Source organism: Delphinapterus leucas, chromosome 3, assembly GCF_059928025.1.
Source record: "Delphinapterus leucas isolate spDelLeu-1000000601 "Yukka" chromosome 3, BTC_Dleu_Yukka2, whole genome shotgun sequence".
Lineage (NCBI taxonomy): Eukaryota > Metazoa > Chordata > Mammalia > Artiodactyla > Monodontidae > Delphinapterus > Delphinapterus leucas.
This window is the reverse complement of record NC_143131.1, coordinates 136530858-136546918: the sequence shown is the minus strand read 5'-3', so window position 1 is coordinate 136546918 and position 16061 is coordinate 136530858.

Sequence of the window (16061 nt, the reverse complement as noted above, 5' to 3'; positions counted from 1 at the left end):
ATACTTCCTTCTGCATCTCATTGACTGACTCCTTTTCTGGTCTCACGTAATTCTCTCTCTCCCTCCTGCCTTTTTCCCCACCCTCCCATCCCACTATTTTGGTCTATAAGAGTTCCATCTTAATCCTTTCTGACCCCATTAAATTTCTGTTTATTCACAAGAGTTCCAGAAAGAGGTCATGCATGAATTAATGAGAAAGAAAGGAAGATACTGTTCAAAATTCTCATTTCTGTTTCTGATACTCAATTTGAGGATTTTTTTTTATTGAAGTATAGTTGATTTACAATGTTGTGTTAGTTTCTGCTGTACAGCAAAGTGATTCAGTTTTACATACACACACACACACACACACACACACACACACACACACACGCACTGTCTCTTTTTTATATTCTTTTCCTTTATGGTTTATTACAGGATATCGCATATAGTACCCTGTGCTACACAGTAGGACCTTGTTGTTTACCCTAAGGATTTTTCTGTTGGGAAAGAAAATGGGAGAAAATGCTTTGGTCATTTGAGGAAGAATAGGGGTCTTCCTGCCCACTGCCAGCCTTTTGAACTCTGCAGATGTCAGCTAATATGGATGATCTACTCTCACACAGTGAGAAATGAGTAGATTTCCAAGAATCATGGCAGATTCACCAACAGGCAGATAATTCCCAGGCACCAAGCTTCATGCCCAAAGCATGTGGTACCCTAGCTTGGGAACTCTGGTTAATTGCCCTTGCATGTGGGAATGCCTGGAATACAAGGACTAATTCCACTAGTGCAATTTGGACATCATAGCCTCCATCATAGTCCACTCTTGTGGACTATTTCATCTCCCTCCAAACTCCACCAATAGCAGCCAGAGTGCTCTTGCCAAAATAAAGTATACCTTTTAAAAATACTTTAAGTGATATGATATATATATTTTGTCAATGGAATATTATTCAGTCTTAAAGAAGAAGGAAATTCTGTTGCATGCTATAACACGGATAAACCTTGAGGACACTATGCTATGTGAAATAAACTAGTCATAAAAAGACAAGTACTGTATGATTCCACTTATACTAGGTAACTAAACAGTCAAAATCATAGAAACAGAAAGTAGAATGGTGGTTGAGAGGGGTAGGGAGAGGGAAAAATGGAAGGTTGATGTCAGATGGATATAATTTCAGTTTTGCAGGATAAAATAATTCTGGATATCTGTTTCACAACAATGTGAATATTTGTAACCCTACTGAATCATACACTTAACAGTGATTAAGATGGTAAATTTTGTTATATATTTTTTACCACAATTCACAATGTTAAAAAAATACATAGGGTTGTAAAGCTTCAAACAAAAAAAGAAAACAAGAGAAGGATAAACTCAGAATTTAGGGTAACTGTTACCTTGAACTGGGAAGGGCAGGGCTATGGGACAGGGTGGTTGGAGGAAAGAGATAAAGACTTCTGTCAAAGCCTCATAGCTTTCATAATGAGTAGTGAGTCCAAAGGTGTTATTAAATTATTAAAAATAACTAACTAATCAGTAAAAGCAGACCATACATGGGTCAATGATGGGAATATGGCAACGAGCCAAAAAGTATGAAGAGACCAATTTCATACCAGAAAAGAAAAGAAGGGGTAAAATTTAGTTACATTAGTTCCCACTTTAAAACAATTTATAAATATTTTTCTTAAATTAAAAAAATTTCTTATAACAGCTTTTAAGCTGTTTAAGGCCCTCACGATATCTCCCAGCATCTTTCTCCCCCATTATGCTCGTTATGTACCCTTTTCTCCTACACTATATTCATGCTAAACTTGTTTCAGTTCCCAATATGCTCTGTGTCATCTTGCCTCCAGGCCTTCCAACACGCTACCCCATCACCCAGAGCACTGTTCCCCTTGCTCATTTTCTGGCTAACTTCTTGACATCTTGGCTAGAACGTTCGGTCCATTTTCAGGGAGGCCTTCTCTGACCTCCCCTATGAAGTTAGTCCTCTTGCATCCCTATCAGATACTGACTGCAGTGACTGCCCTTGCCTGTGGACTAACTCTCCCCTCTTCCCTCTTGGCAGCGAGGGCATGCCTGTCTCGCTTACCTTTTTATCTTTAGCCCCTTGTACAATATTGGGAACTTTATGAATACTGAAACATGCACAAAATATCGGTGGGCCTTAGAGTAAAATTCTAATCACCATCCCCACAAAGACACTGACCTCTGCTTTGTTGAATGGCCCCAGGCATGATGAGTATCTGGAAAGGGAAAATCTACTGGCTTTCTTGCTGTTCCTCTAATATAACAGGCACATTCCCACCACTGGGTCTGTACTACCTGTTCCCTTTGCCTTAAATGCTCGCCTTCACCACCACACAAACCCCACCTTCCCCCATCCCCACCATGGTTATGTGTTTAGCTAAATCACTCACTTGCATCATGCTTTTGCTCACATATTACCTTTAATGAGGTTTTATATGCTATTTACTTAACAATGAACTTCCCTCTGCAACTGGCCCTTCAAGTCCTCCCCTACCTATTTTGTCCTTTACTTTTTTTGAGTACTTACCTTCTAACAGACTATATTCTTTCCTTATTATGTTTAGTGTATACTTTCATTTAGCCCCACTGCACCCCTAGTCTCACTAGAATATAAGCTCCATGAGGCTGGAATATATTTTCAATTGTGGTAAAAACATATATCGTAAATTATCATCTTAATCAATTTTAAGCGTACAGTTCAGTAGTGTTAAGAATATTTACATTGGTTGTGAAACAGATCTCCAAAATTTTTACATCTTACCCAACTGGAACTCTATATCCATTAAACAACTCCCCTTATCTCCCTCCTCCCAGCACCTGGTAACCACCATTTGACTTTCTATTACCATGAATTTGATGATTCTGGATACCTCATATAAGTGGAATCATATAGTGTTTGTCCTTTTGTGACCGGCTTCTCTCACTTAGTGTAATGTCCTCAAGGCTGATCCATATTGTAACAAATGACAGGATTGTCTTTCTTTTTTATGATTTTTTGTAAAGTTTTATTTGATATTGGAGTACGGTGATTTACAATGTTGTGTTAGTTTCAGGTGTACAGCAAAGTGATTCAGTTATACATATATATATACACATCTATTCTTTTTCAGATTCTTTTCCCAAATAGGTTAATCCAGAGTAGAGTTCCCTGTGCTATACAGTAGATACTTGTTAATTATCTGTTTTATATATAGCAGTGTGTATATGTTAATCCCAACCTCCTAATTTATCCCTCCCACCTTTCCCCTTCGGGAACCATAAATTTGTTTTCTAAGCCTGTGAGTCTGTTTCTGTTTTGTAAATAAGGTCATTTGTACCATTTTTTAGATTCCACATATAAGTGATATCATATGGTATTTGTCTTTCTCTGACTTACTTCACTTAGTGTGATAACCTCTAGGTCCAACCATGTTGCTGCAAATGGCATTATTTCATTCTTTTTTATGGCTGCATAATATTCTGTTGTATACATGTACCACATCTTTATCCCTTCATCTGTTGATGGACATTTAGGTTGTTTCTGTGTCTTATCTATTGTAAATAGTGCTGCAGCGAAAATTGTGGTGCATGTATCTTTTCGAGGTATGGTTTTCTGAGGCTATATGCCCAGGAGTGGGATTGCTGGATCATATGGTATTTTTCTTTCTTTTAAGGCCGTACAGTATTTAGTTGTATATGTATACCACATTTTGTTTATCCTTTTATCCACTGATGAACATTTAGGTTGCTTTCACTTCTTGGGTATTGTGAATGGGAGGCAGGGATTTTTTGTCTGTTTAGTTCACTGATGTTTCCCAAGCATCTAGAACAGTGCCTGTTGCATAGTAGATGTTCAGTAAAAGTTTGTTAACTAAATGAAATATAGGGAGCAAAGTGGAGGCTATTTGCTAATCCTAGAACCTTCTGGATGATTTTTCTATTCTTTAAACACTACAGTCTACCACTATCTTGTGTTTGAGGCATATCTGTGGCATTTTCCTTAATAAGTAACTGGAGTAACTGAGTAAATAAGGCACTTAAGGAACCATGGGGCCTGGATATCCAGACATTTCTTACACACAGGTCTGCTCTAGCATCTGGGTCTTTGGGATAGGTCCTGTCCCAATAAAGTCGCTGGTAAAACGTCATTGCCTTAGCTGGGGTGATTATATTACTCTGAGATGTATAAGCAGATAATTAGATGAATCCTTGGCCCCCAAAAAGGAAAAGACCTAATGCAGGTATGTTCTAAGAGGAGGAAAAGAGGCTTGGACAGGTACAAAGGGTGCATAATGGGGTGGTACTCTCTCCACTTTAGGAGAGACTATGTGAGTTTTGTTGATTCCTCTGAACAGCTCCAACCCCACAGAGTAGCTGGAGACTGATGTTCTACTATTTCCCTTGAAAAGCCAGAAGAGAATTCTTTTCTACCCAGTGACCTCTAAGTTGAACCTCACCCCAACTTGCCATTCTTCCCTTTGAAAAGAAAATTCCCCAAATATTTTGATGCTTCCAAGATCTTGGTACCAGATTTGAAAATTTGCATGGCTTAACTTATTTAATTTCATCATGGAGTTTATGGCTATTGAATTCTGGAGTCAAAGTTAGGTTTTCATGTGTAAATTATAAAGTGAGATTGACAGGACAGAGCATAGTCTGGCAGCCTGACTGAAAGGGCCTGGTGATGGATGTTCCTAAACCTTCCTTTATGGATACACTCTAGAGCCTTGACATTTGGAAGAGTATATCCACAGATATTCAAAAAGTCCCGATTTGCATATATTTCCATGGCATATAAATTCTTTCAAAAAAGCAGTAATATTTAAAAAACGTAAGCATTCTCTTCACATTCTTACATCTCTATATCAGAAAAAATTGTTCCTGATTCACAGTCCCCTGGAGAATCATATGTTTCTTATGCTCAGCCTCTAGAGAGACATTCCACAAGAGATACTGCATATGGCTGAAGGACCACTCACTCTTTTTTTTTTTAAATAAATAAATTTATTTATTTATTTATTTGTATTTATTTTTGGCTGTGTTGGGTCTTTGTTGCTGCACATGGCCTTTCTCTAATTGTGGTGAGCGGGGCTGCTCTTCGATGCAGTACACAGGCTTCTCGTTGCGGTGGCTTCTCTTATTGCAGAGCATGGGCTCTAGGTGTACAGACTTCAGTAGCTGTGGTGCGTGGGCTTAGTTGCTCCGGAGCATGTGGGATCTTCCCAGACCAGGGCTCAAACCCGTGTCCCCTGCATTGGCAGGTGGATTCTTAATCACTGCACCACCAGGGAAGTAGAGGACCACTCACTCTTTAAGTGCCTCCCTGTTACATACCACGCTTATAGTGCACATAAGTGAGTGTTTCCACAAAATTAAAGTTAATACAACATGGGACATCGGTTTCTTAAAATTAATCAAAACCTTGATCATTAAGTTTATAAAGGTCAAGGGTTTATGACACAGTATGATGCAGTAAATAAAGCATTTAAGCACAAAGGCTTTGGAGTTATTTGGATGTGCATTCCCAGCTCAGCCACTTAATAATTATGATATTGGGGAAATTCCCAACTGGTTCTTCATTTATAAAATACAAAAATAACCAATGTCTCTCTGGGCTCTAAAGGGATCCAGCAGGAATAGAAGTGGAACGCTCAGCACATAAGTGGAGAGGCAGGCACATACTAAGGATGTGATAGTGAATCTGCTCTATGCTACCATGCTTGTCTGCTGCCCCCCAGTCCAGTCTCCACTTAGCAACAAGAGTGATCTTTTCAAAGCTTAATTCAGTTCCTGTTACATGATGGTGTAAAAGTGTTCCAATGACCATCCACTGCAGTCAGAAGAAAATTCAAAGAAGGGCTGAATCCTGGACCTCTTTGGGAGCCATTCCCTCCCTCACTCATTTTGCTCCAGCTACACTGAACTTCCTTCTCTTTTTGAAATGCACAGGCCTCATTTCCACACCAAGGCCTTTGTACTTAGTGCTCCCTTCTTCCTGGAAGATGACCATGCCTGCATCTTTGCTTGGCTGACTCTTCGTCATCTGAGTTTGCCTGTCAGCTCCTTAGAGAAGCCTCCTCTAACTACTCATTCCTCCCTTCACTCTACATACCATGATTTGATTTAGTAACTCAGTAGTTCTCATCATGATATATAATTATCTTGCTAATTTGTTTTCTTTTTAAAAATTTTTATTGGAGTATAGTTGATTTACAGTGTTGTGTTATTTTCAGGTGTACAGCAAAGTGAGTCAGTTATACATTTACATATCTGTTACCCTTCTTTCCCAACTAGTATATAACTAAGCTCTCTTTCTGCTTGGTTCTATGAATCCACTTGTGTTTGACATAGAGTAGGCACTCAGTAAAGGCTGGTTGACTACATGGATGGATAGATGGATGGATGGATGGATGGATGGATGGATGAGGATTATGTCACCAGTTGTACTGTATATGGTGACGGTGTGGTAAGAAAATGATATACAAATCTACATGACAAAGAAAATATTTTCAAAGGTTGATGTAGTCTCCTAAGGCTGCTCAGAAACAATGGGATATGAGATGACCATGAAAGGGTAAGTGGAATTCAGAGAGAGGGAGGAACTTTTAGAAAGTTGTTTAACCTCCAAATATCTGAGACTTTCTTCTTGTCCTTTGGGGGTGGAGACAGGTCTGCCCCTCATTTATGGGGATGTTCTGGAGCCAGAGATAATGCCTAAAAGCTGCTGAGTGCTAATTAGCTCTATCTGTCAGGGCACAGGAAGCCAGCAGGTCTGAGTGGCTGATTGCAAGGTCTGTAGCTGAAAATACTTCTTGCCAACTGCCTGGAGGGGCTGATAAGGGAAATGACTACATTCTGTAAATTAACATATTCTAAGCAGGTCAGAAGGGCCAGTTGTAGAATACAGTGGTAAGGATGGAAAGAAAGGTGAAACCACCCCTATTTTAAGTTACCATGCCTAAGTAATGAAGCTGTGAATTCCTTGACAAGGATCATTGCCTTGGAGTCAGAAGTGGTGGCAGCTGGGTTTAATTTCTAGGGGTAGTTACTGACAAAATTAGGAAAGAAATATACTTGTCTTCATTGCAGTTACTTCCTAAGAAGAACTAATTCTCTTCTAACTTCTAACTAACTTCCTAAGAGAACTAATTCTCTTCATTTTGCTCTTTCCTAATTTGAGCCATGAGTTTCACACTTATTCTTCTTCCCTTTAAAAGAAGAGTATTTTCAACTCTGCTACCCCATGTGATATGCCTTCTCTTGATTTCACAAGCACCAGGTTTCCCTGGACGTCATAGTTTAGGAGAAAGAGCACTGGAGTATACATCAGAAAAGGCCAGAATTCTGGTTCTGGTTCCTGTTCTGTAGGTGTATTAGTCATGAAAATTACAGAAACACAGATTAAACTAGCTTAAGAAAGAAATCATTGGCTTACATAATTGATGTTCAAGGGAGGTGAAGACCTCAGGCTTTGCTGGATCCAAGTGTTTATCAACGACAACATCTTCTCTCAACCCTCCTTCTTTCAACCTAATCCAAACTCTAACCCTTTTTTAAAAATTAGACATTTTCTCATGTTGACTCTTTCCGTGTGACAATAAGTATGACCATTGGTTGCCCCAAGCTTTTTGCATTGACTCACTATCCAAAAGGAAGGAGGATCTCACCATTTCTCACTGGTCCATACATTAAAACTCAAGGAACCAGGAGAATGCAATCATCTGAGAAGTCAGGCTGGTAGTATGCTCAACCTTGTGTGTCGGCAGTATGGTAGAGCAGAGCAGTTGCTCATGAGCCCCATGACTGACATCCCTAAGACCACTGAAAAGGAGATATTTACCAAAGGAAAGGATGCTTACCAGAAAGACAACCAATGTTCCTACTATTTTTTTCATCTAAAAATAATTGCACTTAGTAAGCTTATGCATGTGGATGTACTTTGAAAACCATAAATCCTAGCACAAATGAAAGGTAATATTGTCATATAAACCATTTTTCTGTGTCAAGATTCCAGAACCCTTGCTATGCAAGATATCAGTTGGCTTGTAAGGCTGTTGGAAAGATTAACCGGGACAATGTGTATGAGAGCTTTTCGCAGAATACCTGGCAGGAAGTCAATGCCCAATGTTAGTATCTCTCCCTCATGCCAGGTAATGGACAATTTGCCAAAAGTTTTACCTGAAGAGAAGAATCTAATGGTTAGAACTTATTTATTCTAACCATTATTTCTGCCAAGTGGCAAAGATGTTTGGGAACGGGAGAAGAAAATTGCCAGTGTTCTTCACATTTTTTCTCTCTGTGCTCCTCTCCTACTTCTCTCTCTCTCCCCCGACGCAATTTTTTTTGTGGGGGGAGAGTAGTGGGGAGAACAGTGCAGAGCTGAATTCATGCATAGTAAGAATATATCAATATGCCATTACAACACTTGAATTCTTTACCACCTGAAGTGTCTGGCACATGTTAAAGTTAGTTGCGTGGACAAGGCTGGTGATTTTAACACTAACAACAGTGACGAGGATAATAGGTGTCAGGTGTATGGCACAAAGCCTTTTGAGTGGAACCTTTCTTGATGTGAGCTGCAGCCCCAGATTCAGAGTGTCTTGCTCTGTGCAGTGCCTCCTCACCATGGAAGATGAAAATTGACTGATGTGCTGGTTACCGAGATCATGGGGCATCTGCTATGGGTCTCTCACCTGCATGTGACATATTGAGTGAAAAATGGTTTCTTTGTCAGTAGCTTCTGGAGAGAGATGAGTGGCCTCTCAGACAGCCGTGTAAAGTTTCAGTTCATGGGGGTATTGTGATGTGCTCGGCCAAGAGAACACTAGAATAAAAATTGAAAGACCTGTACTGTCACCTTGACTCTTTTGCCAACATCCTTCGTGACCTTGGCTAAACCACTTCCCTCTATTGGGCGTGACTACTTGATGATCTTGGAGGTGATATTTGTCAGCTGTGTGTACCTCAGTGCTTCCAGGAATCAGCCCCTATATAGAACCAGGGCAAGTTTATGGGTGTTGTTTCTTCTCATCCAGTTCCTCTGACCTTCATTCTGTGTTGTTTGTCACTTTAGCTTCAGAAAAGAAAGATCAAGTTCATGGACCACTTCATTTCCCTAATGGAAAATGAAGCTTCAGAAAAGAAAGGTCAAGTTCATGGACCACCATTTCCCTAATAAACTAGGGAAAGTAGATGGGTGCCTGGAGTACGTTTTTAATAAGATCCCTAGGATATTCTGTGGCAGATGGTGCACAGACTACACTTAGGAAAAAAATAATGGACTAGGAACAAAAGAAGAGAAAGTGCCCAAACAAGATCCACAGCAGAAGATGTGCATTTCTTGACTGACACACACCCATTGTAGGTGTTCAACGGATACTCATTAGATCAGTAGGTGGTTGGGAAGATAGATGGATGGATCGATGAGTGGATGGATGGATAAATGGATGGGTGGCTGTGTGGGTAGATAGAATAGAATGATGGATAAACGTTTGACTATATAGATGAAGGAAATCGCTTTCCTTTTCTTTGTAGATGAACTAAATGCTGACCTTGCTAACATCACCACAACATCTTTCCTCAGATAAGATGAAATTCATTGCCTATGTGAAACCATTAAGCAGTAGGTAGATATTTGCTCTCCCAGACTGATTTGTATTATTGTAGCTACACATTGAGTATAACTAATATTACTTATGTGGTGATTTTTGAGGTGGTAATGGGGTAATACAAAATATCAGGGAGTCATTTTGCTTGACCTGAGTATTTAGCGCCCTGGCTTCTAGGCAATGCATTCTATTTCTATTATTTACAAAGCACTGTAATACTGTAGCTGTTGCCCTTTCCAGATGGGATTACCTAAAAAATAATTTGTTATGTAAGATTGCTAATTATGAAGCTAAAGCATACCCATTAAAGGCATTTACCTTGTAATTTTGTGATGAGAGACTGAGTGAAACAAAGCATAGAATATGATTATTGTGGCTGAGGATATAAGGATATAAAGCCACTCATTTATTTTAGAACTGTTAATTAATTTCACATGATAACGTTAACTTCAGAAAGACTGCCACAGAGCAGAGCTCTTTCTGCCACCTCATCTGAATCCGAGGTCTTTGTCTAGCTTCTTAGCTGCCCTGTCCCACCTCCTTCCCCAACTCCCCTACCGTAGACCTCCAAATTTGAATGCTCTGGACCGCTCTCTTTCACTAGATTCACCCATTCAAGAAACAGCTTACTGGAGGAGTTCAGTGCATGGTCCCTGGTGAAAGAATGCCTGGCTTTATATCCTGGTTCTGTCATTTACTAGCTTTAAACCTCTCAGGGATTCAGTTTCCTTATCTGTAAAATAACAATGCAAAATGATAGAAATTAACTCACAAGACTGTTATGAGGATTATATGAGTTAATTATGCATTAAGTATTTAGACCTTAATAGTAAGTATTCAGTAAATGTTGTGGTAAAATTTTAATCACAAAGGCAATTAATAACATTACAGAAATCCTGAAAAATTAAAAAAAACACACAATCAAAATCCTAACACCCTAACCCACATCTGGTATTTTTCATTGTAGTGTACTAACCTTTGAAAGTGGAATTTTGTCTTCTGGATCCTTTTCATGGTTTGGAGTAACCACAAACATGACCAAGAGCTTTTAATACTCTTTTCCTACAGAAAAGTCTTCTTACACATCTAACTATAAAGGCCAAAAGCTCACTTCCTAATTTGAAAAGATCTCTATAATTAAATGGTATTTATTAAGATTTCAGAATATCGCCAGTGAAGAGTACTTTATTAAGCAAATAACTAATCTTGGATTAGCTTATCAGGTTGGTTCCGTATTTCGTAAAGTTTCATCCACTCCATAGAACACTTTGGATGAATTTATTGGAATCACCGGTTTGAGCTTTGAGGTCAACCAGACCTGGATTCAAATCCTGAATCTGGACCAGTGATCTCGAGGAGATGACTGTGTTTCTCAGATACCTCAGCTGAAAGAATAAGGTTAATAACGCTACGCAGTGTTGTCAGAATTACAGTAAGGATAAGAAACAATCCTTGTTTTAGCCATCACAGTGGACAGCGATGAACTGTCCCCGAGCAAAAGGTGGTACAAGGAAATGGCTTCTCCTGGAGGTGAAAAAGCTGGAGGCAGAGATATTGTTTATGGATTCTGGGCACCTGACTCTCCTTTTCTCTCCTCATACCTCCCTGGCCCACCGCAATCAAGTGTTGCAATGATGCTAGAGAAAAAGGAGTACTATGTGTTTGTAAATTTGCCTTAAGTCAGAAGTGCTAATTAACGGAACCCTAAGTATAAAAGAGCAGTGATGTAGCAAGACTGGAGCTCTCTGCTCCAGCAAGATCCCTTATGCACGGACAGAATCTTTGTCAGATGTGGCTCCATCAGAGACCTTCAGGGCTATAATAGTCTGCTTGGGCTTCTATAACAAAGTACCATGGACTGGGAGGCTTAAACAACAGAAATGTATGTCTCACAGCTCTGGAAGCTGGTTAGCCCAAGGTCAAGGTGTCAGCCTATTGTTTCTGATGAAAGGTCACTTCCTTCCTGGGCTGACCTTTCATTGGCATGAGGACAGGGGGCGGGAGGGGGAGTGGAAAGGAAGAGGGAGGAGGGAGGAGAGAGTAAGGTCTCTGATGTTTCCTTCTCTAAAGACACCAATCCCATTGGATCAGAGACCCACCCTTATGACCTCATTTAATATTAATCACCTCCTTATAGGTACTCTTTCCAAATACAGTCACATGGTGGGGAGGGGTTAGGGCTTTGACCTATAAATTTGGAGGGGACACAATTCAGTCCACAGCAGGGGCCAAGGGAAAAGTGATGCTAAGTTATGTTGCATCTGCTCTTCTCCCCTAATGAGAGTTGTGTCAGGGTCAGCTTAATAGGTGTGGTGTGTGTGTGTGTGTGTGTGTGTGTGTGTGTCCTCTTCTTACCAAACTATAAGCCACAGGAGTTGCTGCAGGTACCAATTATTTCCCCTCCCCACACTTGTTTGAGCCTAGGAAACCCACATGAGCAGTCTCATCTCTTTGGAGGCAAGGGCTGGGACTGGGAAATCTGGAACATAATGATGTGAAGAGAGGTGATAGCCCTAGTTTCTCACTTTAACACCAAGTTGATTCTCAAGTGCCATACTCAGGAGGAGGAAGCCACACCTCCCACTTGTTTTCTGTTAAATATGCCTCTGGAAAACTATAACCCAGGATGTTAGAGTTTGGTGAGAGGCACATTACACTTTGAGATTTCCGATCATGACTCCTTTCAAGAGTTTACATAGTAGCTTTCCTGCCTCTGTCTCTTTGACTTTTCTTCAGACTCTCTCCTTGCTAATGTATGACACCAGGCTTGGCTTCCTGGAGAGAAGTAATCAAGGAGCACAGGCCCCTTGCTGAGAAACACATTAGCACAATTTCTAAAATGTGCTCTTTAAACTCATTTGATATGTGATATGTGTTATCATTTAATAAATATTAGGCTAGCTGAGGTTCTGTCTACATGTACTAGAAACATCTGTTGCCATGCTCCTTTAAGCAACACAAAATAGATACTCTGATAATTGCTTCCAAGTTTTTTGTTTTTTTCAATTAAAGTTGTGATTCAAGACACTTAAATGACATAATTATAAAGTGTGTGTTGAGGTAGAATTTATTCCTCCTTAAAAGTATTTATTAGGCCCTTCTTAATCTCTATCTCAGATCTTATGAAGAACTTGTTTTTCTTCCAACTGCCTCTTTTGATTATGCACAAATAAGATGTAATTACATGTGGGTGGAAGGTTATTATATACAAATATGTTCAGAAATTATGTGAATAAAATGCGCAATAGGCTTTAATAGTCTTCTCATAAAATAATACAAATTCGGGCCAAAATAAGCAATTTGCTCTCTTTTAGTATCCACCTTTATTCCCTTTTCATATTAGCACCATGGAGCATGTTAGAAAATACAAAGAAAATAATTAGTCATTTTGACCTCTAGCTGGAAGGAAATTTGGACTCTTTGTATATTTCCTTAACAGGTGAGTTCATTGTTAGTGTTGCTATTAATATCTCCATTTCTTTGCTTTGCCATCTTTTCTGTCAATTTCTCAACTCAAAATTTAAGATAGATCTCTAAACCCAAGTTCTCTTTTTAAGGGAGGAATGAAAAGAAGAATGTGAAAGGGGACAGTTGAAAATATGATCATTTTTAGTAATGCTTGTCCATACCATAAATATTTTCTTTCCCTAGAAGGTGCACAATGGGAAAGCTTTCCAAAAATGTAATTTTAAGAACAGTCCGCAAATGGATTTCCTTTCCTTATGCTTACAGGCTGTTGCAGCCTCCAGTTTGAAACTGTGTATGCATGTGTGTGTGTGTGTAGAATAAACAGCTAATTACCTGTCAGTTACCATAGCAATGTTTACAGGAAGACTAAGATGCTCACATAGCTCTGTAACCCATCTTGATAGTGGAAAACCCACATAATTTCTTCCTTTCAATCCCCACTGGAGATTCTGGCAGCAATTTTAGGATGCTTTTTGCTTAGTAAATTCTTATGTGACAATTGAGCTTCTTTCCTTTAAGTGGAGACACTGTTGATTTGAGTGAGAAGTGGAAAGAATTAACTTGGAAGAAGCTTTGGGAAGCCAGCACTATTGACTCAAGATTTCTGTCTGCAGAGTTCTGTTAGCAATTGGTATAGCAAGGCTCAACATGAATCCTTCTTCTAAGAGCTTTGCCTAGCCCCATGAATTCTCAAAAAAAAAAAAAAAATCCTCTATAGATCACTGAAAGAACACACAACTTCATTCTTTCAACAAATATTTTTGAATACCTACAATGGGTCAGCACTGTACAAATCTTAGGGGAAACCATAGTGATTTGGATATAAGTCCCTAGTTTGGGAGAGACATCCATTTACTCAACAAATATTTCTTGACCACTTACCATGTACTGTGTTGGGTTATCTGGAAATGATAAGAGTGGCACAACCCAGGTTTGGAGGAGAGGTCAGCTGTAAGGAAAAACATCTAGGAGGAAGCTAGCCAGGAAGGGTAGGGAGGATGGGAGGATGTGATGGGAAAGTATTTCAGAGAGAGGGGTAGTCTTGTGAACAATATCAAAAGCAAGTAAATATGGTAGATTTAGGGGAAAGAGGTCAGTATGTCTAGACAGCAGAGTTCAAGACAGGTGACGGCAATGCTATAGAGATGTAAGCAGGGATCAAATCATAAAAGGCCTTAAGTAAATTGTGGCAGATTCTCTTTTCAAAAGATGATTACAACAATATCTCCCACCTCACATACTCTTCTAAACTGTGATCTTCCCACATTTTTTCCATAAAATGGTGGAGTCAATGCTCTCTCCCCTTGAACTGGGTGGACATTTTGACTTCTGAGACTAGATTATATAATGCCATTACTTCTGTCTTATTCTCTGAGGACATTTGCTTTTGGAACTCAGTCACCAATGAAGTGAGGAAGCCCTAACTAGTCCATGCAAAAAGAACACAAAGAGAGGCTACATATCAGTATTTGGGAGTAATGGCCAACAGCTAACATTATCCACCAGACATGTGAGTGAATTCTCCTCTAGATGATACCAGCCCTCAGCTGTCAGGTTACTCCCAGTCTGCAAATATTCCCAAATGAGCTCCCAGATCTTGTGGAGCAGAGGCAATGTCCCCACCATGCTGTATTTGAAATTCTAATCTTGGGTGGTGTGTTTTGCAGCAATAGCAGCTAGAACATTTCTTAAGGAGTTTGTCCCTTTTTCTGAGTCAGTGGGGAGCCACTGAAGAGTTTTAAGCAGCTAAGTAACAGAATCAGATTAGCATATTAGAAAGATCATTATCTCTCTGATGTGTGAGGAGTGTTAGTGAGAGTCAACTCTGGAGGCAGGGAGACTGGCTGGGAAGATATTGCCCCAAATGAAGCAGTATGTAAAAGTGATCTGGACTTGGGTGATATTAGGAGAAATGAAGAGAGTAATTCAAGGGTTACATGGAAGCGTGGATCTACAGGGTTTTGTCCTAGATTGAATGTGGTGGGTGGAGGAGAGAAACATACAAGACAAAGATTATGTTGGGGTTACTGTCTTGATACAGCATGGCTGATGGTACCTTTTACTTTGACAGGAAACGTTGGAGGAGGAGCACACTTTGGTGGTGGGATATACTGGGGAGTTGGGGAAGGGGGAGATGATAAATTCTTTGGGTACACTATGGATGGATCCTTTACATTCTACAGCAACTATTAAAGATGTCCAAGCAGGACTAGGCTATGTGTGACATTCTCAGATGTCTTATTTGTTCTGCTAAGTCAAACAGCTTAAAAAGTATAGTAACCTCTCTCAAAATTTCTGAAAATTAGTTAGAGGTGATTGATTGGCAAGGTCATGTGTAAAGCCAGTCTAGTTTCAAGGCCCTGCACTAAGAACTGTGGGGGCTACAGTGATGAGTTAGAATTCCAAATCCAGTCCTAGATCTAGGAGTCTAGTAGGAAGGTATAATGTGCAATGATAATAAAAATAAGAACTGATATATCATTTAAAAGGGGCAAGAACATGGTTTTAAAAAGATATCAATCCCAGTGGATTATCAAAAGCCATAAAGAAGAGAAGACATGACAGTGGAAAAATACTATTAGATATGAAGAAAAGAAAGTTGGGGGAAATGCTATATTATGGGTTAAGTTGGAAGGTGGGATCTGATATCAGGCTTCCTTGTTTTAAGTACCAGGTCTTCCGCTCAGTAGCTTGGAAAAGTTTTAAACATTTTTTACAGTCTATAGACTGGAGATAATCATAATAGTATCTGCATCCTAGGTTTTTCGAAAAAAATTAAACAATAAGCCATGTGTATAAAATATTTAGCTCAGTATCTGGAACTTAGTAAGCATTTAATGGAAGGTAATTGCCATAATAATCAAGAGCATCTTCATCACCGTCATTATCGTCATTTTTATTATTACTTAGGAGGAGTGTTAATAGAAAAGAATGAGATAACATGCGTTCACCAAAACTTTTCTCCTTTTTGGAAAAGGACAACACCAATGTAT